The sequence below is a fragment of the Micrasema longulum genome, unplaced genomic scaffold (genome assembly GCF_059751315.1).
Source record: "Micrasema longulum isolate JH-2025_06_02 unplaced genomic scaffold, ASM5975131v1 h1tg001345l, whole genome shotgun sequence".
Lineage (NCBI taxonomy): Eukaryota > Metazoa > Arthropoda > Insecta > Trichoptera > Brachycentridae > Micrasema > Micrasema longulum.
In genome coordinates this window covers 773,351-788,165 of record NW_028278531.1, presented here as the reverse complement: position 1 = coordinate 788,165, position 14,815 = coordinate 773,351, and the positions used below count along the sequence as shown (strand labels likewise).

The 14,815-nt window shown below is 32.5% G+C and overlaps 1 protein-coding gene across 2 annotated transcripts in view; it reads right to left on the bottom strand.

Annotated features, from left to right (window-relative positions):
• Window positions 1–14,815, bottom strand: part of LOC148275765 (uncharacterized) — a 330,688-nt gene that overhangs the window by 239,496 nt on the left and 76,377 nt on the right. The window lies entirely within an intron of this gene.

Below are 14,815 nucleotides of genomic sequence, written 5' to 3'. Positions count from 1 at the left end.
AAGGATAATTAGTAAGTTTTTTTTTTTTTATACGCCTCCACTCGTTTGCGAGTGATTTTAGAGTAAGTGAATTAGTAAGTTCTCACAATATAAAATTGCCATAAAGAAATCTTTAGTGGAGGTGGGTTGCGTATGGATCGATGAGTGGATCAAGCCAAATAGGTAAAATATGTGTACTGTTTATGAAATTTGTTCTATCGGTCTATATAAATTGGTTATGTTTGTTATGATCATTTTAGTTTATATTGTTTATTATGTTAATGATAATTCAGTTGATAAGATTAATTACGTATTTTTATTGTGTTAACTTTATAACTAATTTCAGGCATGTTTCACATTTTGTAAAATGTTTCCCTCGGCACGGGACACCCCAGTGACACATTATTCTGTATAAAAAATAGAATTCAAATAATGTAAAAGTATAAATAATTTTTTTTTTCATTTAAAGGGTGGAATGATGCGGATTAATACGTAAAAAACTATAATTGGCCCATAATTTTGGTTGATTTGTAAATATTGTTTTTTTTTTAATAATGGCTATTGTTTTCTTTTCATAAATAAAATAAATAAAAATAAATATCCTTAAATGTGGCAAGTGAATTTTATAGAGCTATGATGTTTTTAACACTTGTGCAGGGGGAAATAAGGATCGCTTTTCCTTAAAAAGCGCGATTATAGTCAATAATTCATAGCACGTTCACCGTACACTACCCAAATATTGCGAGCAGATTTGGGAGCTTTATTCCCTCTATTGAACGCAAGAAGAATGAGGTTTGAAACATGCACGTTTCGTCTACTTGACATTCCATTTTGAAGACTTGTAATCAAATACGAAACGATATAAGAACCATTTTCAGGAAAAATGTACATGTTTGGATTTTTTCTAAAGAAAGAGACCGTTTTAGGAGACTGCTGTAAGATATTGCATAGATTTATAAATAGTACTATTAAGCGTGTTGTTCAGATGTTTATTAAAATGTATATTTACGTAATAATTTTAATTTTTAGTATTTTTTAATAATATGCATGCTTCCACTTTCCATTATAGTGTATCCCAATTCAACACAGGGCTCTTGGCCTCATATAGTTAGGGATACGAAATTATTATTTAATAAATTCAAAATTCTCTCTTAGGAAGAGCAGTTGGTAACTTTTCTAAAATTGAGAAGATGTACGATTTAGACATCTTTAACGACTCAGCTCTCTGCTACAAACGGAAGCTGAGTCTTATAGATTTTAATGTTTAGTATTACTAATGTTATTATTGGAGCACATAGGGGAATTTGCTTATGTGTGCCCTACTTCAAAGTTTAAAGTTACTGTAATATTAGTATCATTTAGCCTCTTTGAAAATAAACAGAAACAATTAATACTAAACTAGGTACTACCAGAATACACACTACATAAACACCACATCTTATACACATCACTCCATACACCTCACTCCACGCACTACATTTCATATTCACAACAATAAAAACACAATCACTAGTAAATTCACACAAAGCACAAATTCTTCTTACATCTTGTTGTACTGTTAGATAGTTGTTTCATATATTGTGTTGTGTACGTAATTGGTGCTGTGTTAGGTTTATTTTTTGTTTGTAATATTGTCTAGATTTATATTAACATAGCAATGTGTGCACAACATTAAATTTAAACAAATAAACAAATAAACAAATAATTTAAACAAAAGAAATTTTTAAAAATGAAAATAATTCAAATGTTTTTGTTGAAATTTTTCACAGAGGTACATAGAAGCCTTAGGACTATAAAGTACGGTAAGCCGAAGAAACGGGTGATCGTCTCTCCACTCCACTGTCTAATTTCAAGCCGTTTTAGTTGCGTACAATAATTCCTATCTAGAAAGCCTTACAATGTTCCAAGCTCTTTTTAAAAACTACCGTTTTATTTTTATTTTTTATTCAGATAACAAATGAACATACAATGTTATAACTAAATACAATTTTTTACATCAATTAAATACATATATTTACATTAGCGTTTCCCATAACGTAAAAGAAATAAACAATTCTTGTGCACATAATAGGGAGTGACGTCTTACAATATTTTATTTTATTTTAATTAATAATAATTTTAGGATAAATAAATTACAAAAAAAATACAAACGATGTTTTTAATCAGTGTTACATAAAGAAGAATTATAAATGTAGCTTTTCACTTCTTTCTTAAATATATTGTATTCCTGACTGTAATTTTTATTATCTTTGTTGATTTCATTAAAGAAAAATATTCCTCTGTAAGTATAATGATGTTGTGCTGTGGTTGTTTTCAATTTGGGAATTAAGATATTACCACCTGTTCTAGGTCGCGTACTTACGTTTTGTGACCTAGAAATACTACTATTTATTTAATCTTCCTGTATTTGAAGCAAACAATTCTGTTTATATAGCAATTTTGTACCTCAAACCCTAATTTTTTTAAATAATTGAACAGTGGGAAAAGTAGATGGTTTTTTCAAAATAACTTTTATAATAATTTTTTGTTACCGGTAAAATATTTGTTTTAAAAGCACCACCTCATCCGATTATTCCGTACTGTAATATGGATTGGGCTTTTCCATTACATATACTTCCAGACACTATAAACTCTCAAGCTGTTTTTAGAAAACACGTCCATAATTTCTTCCGGTTGCGGTTAGTTCGTAAACCTAAATTTAATAACGAGACACGCCTCTTAAGTCATCTTCCAGTATTTTTATGCGTTTTTTCAAACATTATTTTGAATACAGAACAGGTTTCTAGTTTTTGCCGCCGAGGTATCGATTAGTAGCTTGATTTTAATTACTGTTTTCGTGTGAACGAAATTTGAAAGCTAAATAAACGAAAAAAGCGCTTTACTTTTATCTACGGCGAATCGGTAATCACAAGTTGTGCTTCTATGCTAAATTGATATTTTTTATCGACAGTTCACTACAAAATTTCATGAATACTCGGATAATAATGTTAACAGATTACGCTATGTGGGCAAAACCACAATATACGTTAAGAATGTCACATTTTGTATCCCAGAGCCGTGTAAACACGTGATTATATAACCACGCGTTGTGTCCCGGTCCCGTGTTTTCACGTGGTTAACCAGCTGTCCAAAAAATGCATTTTATTGAAATCTAGTGACTTTTATCAGTACTTTCTCGCTCTTGGTAAACAACATTAAGGTGATTTTCACAAAAATTGCGCTATATAAATTATCCAACCATAACAATACGTGAAAACTGGGACACACTGCGTGGTTATTAAAATCACGTGTTTACGCGTCTCCGGGATACAAAGCACAAAAAAAGGAGTGAAACCCTGTATATGTGCAAACATTGCCACATGGCTCTCCATAAAGGCCAATTTTGGCAAAACTATCATACAAAAATGACAAATTAAAGTGTTTCAAATAAATATGAGCAGTTTCACAATTGATTTAACTCAGTATTTTTATAATTATGACACTTTTAAGAAACCCTTCACAAAGCATGAAATTTCACAAAAATGGGCCGGGCACAGAGTAAATTCTATGTGTATTCGGCCGGTACTCAAAGTGTTAAGAAGTATCCACAGTAGCACGAAGAGGAATCAACAATATTTAAGAATAATTATGTGGCATTTAAGCAAAAAGGTCAACTGTCGTCATAAGCAAATAGGCAGTTATTTGCAAAATTCATATTTTTTCATCAGACTCTTTTTGTGTTTTTTTTAACTTAACGCAAATTAAAAAAAAACTGAAAATAATCATGAGTAAAAACACGTCACCTATGTCCATGAGATAAATTAGATAAAAACAATATTTTTTAAAGGTATTTCTATTAAAAAATCAATGACGTAAAAGAACATGGAGTAACTATTCTGACTTTACCACCTCACTCAACAAATAAATAGCAACCACTTGATGTGGGTGTTTTGGGACCCTTTAAACTGCATACAATGCAGCCATAGATGCATGAATCCTTCATACTTCTAGAAAAACGTTTCAGATTTACAATGTGACATCATGTGTTGGAATTGCTTATGAAAAAGCCATGACTCCTGGTAATATAATAGCTGCATTAAAAAAACGAGAATATTTCCATTCGACATAAATGTATTCACAAAAGTAGATTTTTTGTACAGCTTTGTTACAGACAAAGCTATGGATATAGAATAGTCCAACTCTTCCACAACTCATCACATCACCCAAAATATATCCGAACAGCCAGTTAATCTTAATGTTTCTGCGTCTCATACCACCACTTCTAACACTAAAGATATTGAGGACTTAGACAACATGTTGTCTTCTTAAGCTGTTGGACAAAACAACATTATTATCGTAGCTGATCAGCCGTTAACATTATCTGGTATATTTGTTAGCCCTCAGAATTTCAAAGGCTTTCCGAAGGCAGGAAAAAGGAGTGACTTAAGAAAGGAAAGGAAAAAAGGTCAATCAACGATTGCTACGGATACTCATGAAAAGAGGAAATTATGAACAGGTCATGTAAAAAAAGCTGGCTAAAAACCTAGAAATAAACACAAAGACTTGATGATCAGCAAAGATGAATCAGAAGAAAAACCATTATTGCAGGATTCATCAGATTCAGATGGTAAATTTGAAGACTTAATTATTCAAGAAGAAGACTAACATAATGATTTCAATGGAGATCCTGGTGAAGAGAGCATCGTTTTGGTTTAATTTACTATTGCTAAAAAGTCTGATATATACTACGTTGGGAATGTATTTAGTTTTGATAATGTAACAAAAGAGATTTCTGTAAAAGGGGTATTTTTTTTATTATAGCCTTAGCCAGACATTCTTTATATTTCTACTGTAGCTCTAAATGATGTTAGATTGACACTTTTCCAGCCAAGGTATTCAAGCACAGCAAAAAAAAAACACCGTCATTACAAATTTTCAGTTCAATTTGATTGTATTAACATTTGTTGATTTTTTGTCTTTTTCAGTTACCTTCGTTAATTTGTTGTAATATTTAAATACTTATTTCTCTTCACTTTTACTTTTGATTCCATTACTTTTATATAACTTTAAGTGGAATAAATATTTAGGTTAAAAATTGTTATACTTTTAGCTGGTTTTATTTAAATAACAGCACCATCATGTAAATGGTTCAATTCTACCCACTACTTGGTTCAATCCTATACGCACATGGGTAGAAGTGAGCCAGTAGGTGTCTTGCTGTATTTACTAAAATAATAAAGAACTTAAACATATTATTAAATTTGTTTTATAACCATCACATAAACAATAAACTTAGCTAACATAGGCCGTTTATTTTGCTAGTTTATCTTGTTTCCTTTTCCCAGAACAACGGTTTTTTAAAAAAGTGGTTCACTCCTACCCGTGCTCCCCTATATACAATTCTATTGTTATTGTTTATATTGTAAAAGGCACTTGTGCCGTATAATAAGAAAATAATTCGGCAAGAAAAAGTTCGAAAACTCTAGTAAATATATGTTCAGCGATCAAAGGGTTAAACCATATGAACTGTCAGCTTGAACAGTAGATCTGTAATCTGGTATTTATAAAGTGTCGTTTAAATATGTACACGACGTTATGCATGAAAGCACATTATAAAATTTATTATTTTGCGATTGGTCGTTGATTGGACAGTGGCCCAATGGTTAAGGAGAAATCGGTCGATCGTGAGGTCACGGGTTCGGATCCCGCCCAGACCCGAACCAAATAAATAATTGGTTACGATAAAGATTTATGGCAGAATGAAGTACAGGCTTCATCGAAATGTATGCATTTTATAAAATTCACAAAGGATATAATTAAAAAAACGAACAATCAATGAAAACAAACAACCATTACGTCGTTTTTCCGTAGGAGTAGGCAGAGCAGATAGAACGCCACTATAATCTGTCTATACACAGCCCGACGATTATTTCAAATTTTGAAAGGTCATGTCAGAACCTGTCATTGGCTGGTTTAAGTGGCCACTTTACACACAGTAACATTCAACACTCTCCCTATGTTTAAACATCCACATTTTCTCAACTCTTCCATCTGTTGACTTTTGTGAAGGAAAGGAGCTAAAACCTTTTTTTTTAAGTAAAGGAGCTCAAACCTTTTTTTACTTCACAAAAGTCTACAGATGGAAGAGTTGTGGAAATGTGGATGTTTAAACATAGGCAGAATGGTAAATGTTACCAGTGTGTTAAGCGGCCACTTAAACCAGCCAATGACAGGTCATAAGCCCTGTAAATGCCTACTCTCCCATATTATCTTCTCAAAAATGTATTCCCTCTCTGTTGCAACAAATTTAAATATGAACAACTCCCTAGGGTGGAAATCCAGTCAGTCTGCAAGCATTTGGACATACTCAAGCATTGTTAAATGTAAATCAGTACCAACGCAAATATTAATTAATTTTTTTAAATGCATTTTACTTTCGACACACCCAATACTGAAAGTGCTTCTTCATTTCTTTTCGAGTGCCGCAAAAAATGAGACGTAAAGGCGTTTCCATATCTTTCAGAGAAACGACTCTAATGACTTTTATACTCACCTACATTCCGTACAGGGTGGAACATAATTCCTTTGCCAAATTAAAAAATCACACACTCACCCTTCATTGTGTAAATTGTATTCGTAATCCGTTAGATTAAATTATTAGAAATTGCACAGAAAAATATAATTAACCTAATTTTACAAAAAGCATCGACTATTTCCTAGTAATGAATTATACGTAGAAAGTGGACCCCTTAGTTTTAGAAAATTATATTTATTTCAATGCCTGAAATATGTTTACTTGAATAGGGAATTGTTTAGTTATAATTTAAATCGTATTAGCAATAGATCCGATAGTGTATTGTCAGTTCCAGGATGCAGAACTAATCTGCACAGAGGCACTCCTTACATGTTGGTCCAAGATTCTTCAGTCTTCTAACCAAGGAACTACAAAACATTAAATCACTGGTACAGTTTAAAGTAGGTTTGACGTCTTGGATTAGCATGGAAGGAACAGATAGACACATTTAAAAATAAAAATAAACGCATACTTCAAATAACTTATATTTTCGTAATATCAGCATATGTTAATTTAATTGTTCTTTTTTTTCTTTTCTTTTCTTTTCATGGTCATGTCATACCATATTTATATGCTAAAAAAATTTTGATTATTAAAAAAGTAATGGCCCACGCTTAGACGCTGAAGTCTTTGTGGGCATTTTTTCATATTTATGTTAAAGCTTAATTTTAAGATGTATTTTTGTAATTATATTTCTTTGTAAATAATATATGGATGGAAAAATAAACAAATTAAAAAAAAGTCTACTTTTATTTTAAAGACAGTGTAGATCACTTTCAAACAAGATCGAAAACGAGTTTGAAATAAAATGTTTGAGTTTGAAAATATCCAAACAAGGCAAAAGGCTTCACACTGTATGCTCTTGTATATCTTTAAAATAAAAGTAGAATTGAAAAACTTACTAATAATTACAATGAAATTCTACCAAATAATTACAATGAAATTCTACCAAATACAATAAATAATTTGTTAACAATATTTTTAGTTTGTCATAATTTTTCTATACAAGAACTGGAATTAACTTCCTGGGGAGCTGTTAAAATTAAAATATTACAAAAGAGATTAAGAAAATTTGAAAGAAGGTAATACAGAAGTCTAGGCATCTTCAGGGCTTATGACCTGTAATTGGCTGGTTTAAATGGCCACGTTACACACTGTGAAACACTCACCATTCTGCCCATATTTGAACATCTATATTCCTTCAATTACACAGTGTGTAAAATGACCACTTAAACCAGCCAATGACAGATCATAAGCCCTGTAGATGCCTGGATTTCTATATAACCTTATCTCAAATGTTCTTCGTCTCTGTTGAAATATGTTAATATAACAGCTCCTCAGGAAGTTGAATCCAGTCCTTGCCTATAAAAATTTGTACAAACTCAAAATATTGTTGATAAATCAAGCTGGTCGATGAAGAAGTAAAGAAAATAAAAAAAATGATTTTCAAGCGTTGCCTAGTATGTAGGTGAAATAATTCAATTAGATGAATCTTACCCGAATACATAAAGGTTAAGCTATTTAACTTAACAAACATCAACAGATGAAAGAATTGAAGGAATATAGATGTTCAAATATGGGCAGAATGGTAAACGTTACACAGTGTGTAAAGTGGCCACATAAACCAGCCAATTACAGGTAATAAGCCCAGGGCGTAGATGGCTAGGCTTCTAGATTACCTTCTCCTAAATGTTTTTCATCTCTGTTGTAATATATTAGTATTAACAACTCCCCAGGGAGTTGAATCCAGTCATTTTCTACAAAAATTTGGACAAACTCAAAATATTACAAAAAAATCGAAGTAAAAGACGAATCGAAATTAAATGAAACGATATAAAACAAATCGGGTTGTGGTCCCGTGGGTGAGGGTCCCTTATTTAATTTAATCACTGTTGACTGTTTGTTACTGTAAAATAAATTAAAGAACAAAATATAATTGATAGCTCCGGAAGAAATCCGCCCATTAAGGTAATTTAAAGATTCAGGTCTATTACTTTTAGAAAAAGAAGTTGAAAATCGGCCAAAAAACTGATTTTAATGTCTATTAACGCCCGCTTCAACTTTTTTTATATTTTCCATGGGAAATTACCTTTGCCCGTCTACTTACATGTATGCGGTGAACTACAAAATCTACACTGGTATTTTATTTAATTTTACTTCACATCGGCTTTTTCAATAATTTTTAAATTAAAAAGTAAATATTTGCGTTCTTATTATTTACCCAAATATTTAGATTTTAAAGCCATTTTCAACGAGTTGTAAATAACTCACTACTAGAAAATGGGAATGAAGTTGGGGCAGAGTGGGGTTCGAACTTAGGACCTCTGATCCGTGAGTCGGAGACACTAGACACAGGACCACAACCCGATTAAAAAAAAGTGTTTGTTTATTATTTTTTTTATATATTTCGTTATCAAAAAGACTTGATTTACTTGTATTAAATTTTTTAAACTTTTATTTTATTGATACATTTATGTTTTTTTTATATTTTATGTTAACATTATTATATTGTGTTACCAAAATGTTTAAAGAGAGAAATCCTTGCAAAAAAACTGCTTTTGCAGTTTGGCGGCAATTAAAAAAAATGCTTAGAAGAATGCTTATGTGAAAAAAAAAATTCAATAAAAAAAAAATGCGCTAACAACTACACTAGGAGGCTGAGTTATCTCCATTTAATTTCTTAATCAGGATTATTACCTAAAAGTCGGATTCTGATTCAATTTTACACATATGCAACACATACCCAACAAATCGGTTTCTTAGAACAGGCATTTGCCCATATAGGAACCGATTGCAACATTAGGCGTATTAATATTTCTGGCTTGCCGACCCTTCATATACTGAGCCTACTCCTAGTACTAGCAGAATTTGCCAGAGTGTTTTTTTTGCCATTTTTGTAACATTGTATGTATAAACTAAAAAATGAAAAAAAAATGAAATGAATAAAAAATATAAGTGTATTAATAACCCGGAAACAGAAAATATTTACTACCGAAAAATATATATTTATCTGAACGTTGCTTTAAGAAGAACGAATTTTGAATAATTTAATGGATCGCTATTAAAAGAAGCTAAAGCGTGATTTATTTTAAAACATGGGCGTTTAAATTGATGTGAATAAAGTTATAAGTTACTTCACCTGAAATTATTATCATTTAATTTCCAATTATGCGGAGTGGTGTGCGAAAAATATTGACCTCAATAAACGTTCACTTTTTTACGAAGGTAAGATGCGTGCTATCGTTTACATCACAGGCGGGCAGGGCAACCCCCGGCCCGTGGGATGTATTTATCAGGCCAGAGGATATGTTGAGATCATCCCGAAATTCATAATTAAAGCGCTAAATTTTGTAGTAATTCATTATATACAATTAGATGTCGATATGAGTTGTGTCTGTTTATTTCCAAATTTTAAAATGTGCTCCAAAAATTAAAACAAAAAAGCAAAGGTTATACGACATTTAAAAGATTTTTATCTGCTCTACGAGATATTGTATTTGCATTTATTTTATTTACGGACATTGTCCATTTATGCAATTCATAGGTACCCAACTAATATTACATTATTAATAATTAAAGCATTAACTTTTTAGTCAAACATTTTACTAAATGTTATTTATTATTTGCATATAACCACTTACCGACTTTTCTACGTCTACCGGTTTCAAAACGTACCCATCTCTTCGTCAGGACATCAATTAAACCAACATACAAGAAATTTAGATATTCGCGTTAAAGAACATATGATGTGTCTTCACAATAATAAGTTCTTCGAATTCGCAAATAACCTAATCAATTTAAATCATGACTTTTATAAAAATGCAGCAGTTAAAATCTTACATACAAATAATAAAGGGTTTAAAGTAAATAATATGGAAATATTTCACATTGGTATCAATAATCAAACAACCTTTCAATATAGTCCGTTATAAGATGTTCCACTGTAATGGTCATCCTAAACCTACTAAGCTCACCTCCTCCTCCATCCTCTGCACCTTTTTTCAACTAATTCTCAAACAACTTAATATTTTCTTAATTTAATCAGTGCATGTTCGTCCTAATCAGTGCATTTGCTTATTAAAATGCATGTCGTGTTGGTTTTATATTTTTATTTAACAAATATGGTAAAGGTGTATAGTGGGTTTTGCATTTTGGTTTAATTGGTATCCTGGCGAAGAGATGGGTACGTCTCGAAACCGGTAGACATAGAAAAGTCGGTAAGTGGTTATATAAAAATATTTAATTACATTTAGTATTATTATTAATAATAACATCAGATATGCTGACGATACCGTTATCCTGGCTGACAATGCATGTGTCCTTCAGGAATTTCCTAGTAAAATTGACAAAGCTGGTAGAGTTATGGGCTTGAACATCAATGTGGCCAAAACAAAGATGATGGTGTTAAGCCGAAACCCTCACAATAATGCTGTATTGCGAATAAATGGTCAAACAATCGAGAGAATGGCTAACTTTGAATCCCTCGGCAGTCAAATCACTTCTGATCTGGATCCAGATAGGGAAATCAGACGCATAATAGAGATAGCACGATCAGCATTTAATGGCATGAAATCATTCTGCAGTGAAAGTCTTAATTTAAAACTGAGACAGAGGATGGTCAAGTGCTATGTGTGGTCAATACTGCTCTACGGGGTTGAAACATGGACTCTCAAGGTGAACTCCATGAACCGATTAGAGGCTTTTAAAATGTGACTTCCCCGGAGAATGCTGAGAATTCCGTGGACAGATTATGTGACCAACGTGGAGGTATTGAGATGAGCCAATGCCGAAAAAGAACTACTGTTCTCAATAAAACAGAGAAAACTCGCATATCTGGGCCATATCTTGCGCGGAAGCAAATATGCGCTTCTACAGCTGATCATGATGGGAAAGATCGAGGGAAAGCGTGGAGTTGGAAGGCGACAGATGTCCCGGCTGAGAAACATCCGCGACTGGACGGGAGTGCGCGGGGTCGAGGCGCTGTTCCAATTGGCGCAGGACCGGAATGCCTACTCTAGAGGGATCGCCAACGTCGGGGAGACCTGATGTGGCACAGAAAGAAGAAGATGAATATTACAATCAGTCAGAAATACCGGTACATAATACGAACGACGCAAGGCATTAAAACCCAGAAAAAAATATTGTGCATCTATGCATCAATCCGTACGTATGTAAAGCTCTATTATGTGATTTTAGAGGAAATCAATAAATGCACTCGGAACGTTGGAATAATTTTGATCCAGAGTGCGTCAGTATGTGTAAGTAAATAAGATTCTACTTATCTAGGACTGCAGTTATTTTTTAAAAACATGATTTCAATCTAGAGTGAATCATAAGTCTTTTTAATTTTGATTCAATAACTTTGATTTCTTTTTATACAGATTTCGCTGACTACTGAACATATACACTGTACATGTTTTGTATGTGTTGATTGTTATTTTAATATTCCGGGCCACAACTCGTAGAAACACTGGCGATCTGGCGCAGACTTGAAAAGGTTGCCCATGACTGATTTTCATGAAAATTAATGCGATTTTGTCTGTTTTTATGCATGCTAAACAAAATAGCGCAACCTGATTAATGTTATTGCTAAGGCTAAAACAGCATTACTATCATTCCCTTTCTGCACACAATGGTGCATAGAGCACTGCATAACTAAGCCAACCGCATATATCTGGATCATTTTTGTTACATAAAGAGGAATGTTTTGTAAAATAGTCGTGAAAGTTATACAATGAAATAAAAATGCATGGGTCATCCGTTATCATAAAGCTAACTAGAAATAGGAAGAACCGTTATGTCAATGGAGGGCACATTGTAAGGAAAAAAATAACTGCAAGGTTATCTGCTTATTTTTGCAAAATATGTAATCATTTCCTGATGGCGCATAGGGCACTTCATTGGTACATTAACCGCTGCGTACCTTAATCATTTTTTGTCAGATGAAGGTAAGATCATCAGTCTTACTCTTTATAAAAAAATAGTTTAATGGGTGTTTTTACACAGTAATATTTCGTAGTCCCTGGACTGGCGTCTGAATCGAAAGAATTATTATTTTTATTTTTCAATTTCATTTATTCATATACATGAACATAACAAAATGGAATATCTTAATACATACATTTAGAAATAATTAAAATAATTAGGTAAAATTAGGTATAAATAAAAAAAAACACATAAGTTTATATAATATCCAGAGAATAATATGTTAAAAAAGTAAAAATATTTGAGTAAGTCATAATAACGAAAAAAAATTCCAGAAAAAAATAAAATCGTGCTGGATTATAGTCCCGTGGGTAGTGTCATGGAATCAAGAGGTCCGAGATTCGAATCCCGAACTTTTTTGAAAATTCCCGACGGTATTTTACGACTGAAAGAAAATGGTCCCAAAACTGAAATATTTGGGTAAATCATAAAAATGCAAATATCTCTTTGAAAAAAATAATATAATAGCAAATTGTACTAACAACCGCTAGTTTTTATTCACATTTTATTATTATTTTAGGGTGCGAATGCTATTTTTTACACCACGAACTGGCATCGGATTGAGCAGTTATTTTCGAGCGGTCTTCCGGTAGGTTGAACCTTCGACTGCCCGGGGTAAGCAATTGCTGTACCACTTAAATTTCTGATTAATGATACAACTCAAATCGCGTTAAAATTTATAATACGTCGGTACAATGTAAACAAAATTTAAAACAGAACGCATTTAAAAATCATCATTATCACACCATCATTCCTTTCCGCACTAATGGTGCATGTTGGTTTAATTAGCGTCCTGACGAAGAGATAAGTACGTCCCAAAACCGGCAGACGTAAAAATAGAAGTGTTTATCTACAAATATTTATTAACATTTAATTAAAGCTACAAAGTTTTTTATTGAAGTAAATGTAATTGGTTTTTTGATTAATTATTTTCATTATTCTCTTTACTCACCTAATGGTGCATAGGGCACCGCATTGACACACCAATCGCAGCGCAACTTGATCATTTTTGTTACATGAAGGTAAGATGATCAGTCTTACACTTCAGGTGCTAGTCAAGGGACCATGAAATATTCAAGTGTAAATACCTTTTTAAATAAATATTTAATTTCAATCATGACGTGAATCGAACCCGAGACCTCTTGCATGGTAGATAAATGTACTGATCACTACACCACGAAGCCAACAAAGTTTTTAAAGTAATCAAAAAAATAATTATGACTTTTAAGTTTTTTCTTGTTATAATATGTATGTGCGCCTTAAGTTTTAGTTTGATATGTATGTTATATATATGTGAACGGAGATATTCTGAATCAGGTAAAAGAATTTGTGTTTCTGGGAATTATGTTTACTAGGGATGGAAGACCGAGAAAAATATTGAAAGGAGAGTGAGTGCCGGGAACAGGGTGAACGGTACACTGAAATCTACTTTGTCAAACAGATGTTTGACTACGCGGATGTATGTTATCCAGATGCTAACTCTGAATTGCTTGATAAGTTAAAACGGTTGCAGAATATTTGTATTCGTTATATCTTTAATCTTCGCAAATTTGACCACATAACCGAGTACCGCACGCAACTACACTGGCTCAGTATCAGGCATAGAAGAAACATTCACATTCTATCACTTCTTCACAATATTTGAAATAATCCCACTTCGCCTGCTTATCTGAGAGAGCTCATCCAACCTCTTTCACAACACGGACTATCTCTTCGTTCTAGTAACGAGAGAACCCTTTTAATACCCTGTCATCGCTCTAATTTTTTTGCCTCCTCTTTCACAGTAGTAGCCGCTCGATTGTGGAATAATCTACCCACTAATGTTAGAGACGCCCCTTCATTATTTACATTTAAGTCAAGATTGAAATGTCACTATCTAAATATTTAAATTGTTCCTTTATCCTTCTTCTTTCCTTCCCATCCCCTCTCCTTTCTTCATAGTATAGTGTTATTTTTTTTTTTTTAATTTTTTTTTTTTGTTAATCCTTGCTTTTAATTTTTGTATAAAATTGTAAGATTCAATATGTCTATGTATTTATAATTTTCTCAAACTGAACGGTTTGGGTAGGTAGGAAGAAATTGCCTTAAGGCAATATGCCCGCCCGTATATGTATATTTATTGTATATGTATATAAAGTGTCAAATAAATAAATAAATAAATGTTTATTGCAGGAGGCTAAACTAGCAGTTCACAATGGAGTTCTAGTGCCTACTCGAATGTATGGGAGCAAAGTATGGAATTGGGAAAATGATGATGAAAGTAGGTTAAATGCTGTCGAAATGCGATCATTCAGGCGA